The following is a 1,045-nucleotide window of genomic DNA, read 5'->3' on the forward strand; positions in this document are numbered from 1 at the left end:
GCCAAAAGGCCGAGAAGCGATCGGCCACATTTCCCCTCCCTTTCTCCCACTCGTCATCGAGAGGCTACAAGAGCCCGAGTCGTTCGGTAGCCTCTGTCCAAAAGCCAGGCCTTCGTCTCTCCGCAGCCCGATTGGATAGAGCCTGCCGTGACCTGGGGAGGGGTAGGGGAACGGGCGTGGCCTGGTACTTGGGACTCGAGAGGCAGAGTGAGGCTTACCGTGAGGGTAGTGACCGGGACGACTAGGCTCGTCGGCGGCTCTGGAGGAGGGGCCTGTACTTACTCGGGTTTCTCTTCATAACGTACAAGTCTTTCGCCTTTTACTAAAGACTTCCGTGGAGAGGGACGCCAATGAGTTAAAACTATTTTTGGCAGGCTCTGCCGTGTGGTCGAGCCTCGTGCGTTTGTCAAAAGGAAATAAAACGCCGCCCTCGCCAAGGTTGAGCGGTGCGACGAGGCGCGCTCGGGAGGAGGTGCTGAGACGCAGCCGTTGTTATGCGCAGTTGAAACCACTGCGCCACGGCAGGGGGAGAACTGCTCCGGGAGGTGGGCGCTGGAAGCAAGCAGTGGGGGTTATCGCTTCTCGGCCTTTTGGCTAAGATTGAGTAAGAGGAGGATCTGTTGACAGTCTACAATGACATCGTCAGCCAACTCACAGCAAGGTGCATGCCGTGCTGAAAAATACGCTCAGGTTTGTGTGGAACAGTACTGATGAGTTAATGGAGAGAAAGATTTTTGGACAAGCCATTCTGTTTGGAGCTCTGTGCCTCAAGATTGACGACCTCCTGTGTCTGCAGAAAAACGCCACAGACAAGTATTACGACGTCACGTTTTACACCGTTACCAAGATGGAGGAGGTGAAAGGATTAGCACTTCGATTGGCGGACGGATTGCTGAAAAACTTCAGGGTGCTCAGCCTCTGTCGTACTGGTGAGCGCATTGTGACTGTGCACATTTACAACCCTTGGGTGTCAGAGGAAGCAACCAGGTATTTTCTTGCCAGGTACGTGACTGTGTTAACAAGTATGGGAGACGTTAAGGATGTG

At 54.1% G+C, this 1,045-nt stretch overlaps 1 non-coding gene across 1 annotated transcript; it reads left to right on the plus strand.

Moving 5' to 3' along the window:
• Nucleotides 1-278: 278 nt before the first annotated feature.
• Nucleotides 279-391, plus strand: LOC123965920. Its single transcript, XR_006823809.1, has one exon. It is a non-coding gene; the product is annotated as a U5 spliceosomal RNA (small nuclear RNA).
• Nucleotides 392-1,045: the final 654 nt, after the last annotated feature.

The sequence above is a fragment of the Micropterus dolomieu genome, unplaced genomic scaffold (genome assembly GCF_021292245.1).
Source record: "Micropterus dolomieu isolate WLL.071019.BEF.003 ecotype Adirondacks unplaced genomic scaffold, ASM2129224v1 contig_11858, whole genome shotgun sequence".
In the NCBI taxonomy this organism is placed as follows: Eukaryota; Metazoa; Chordata; class Actinopteri; order Centrarchiformes; family Centrarchidae; genus Micropterus; species Micropterus dolomieu.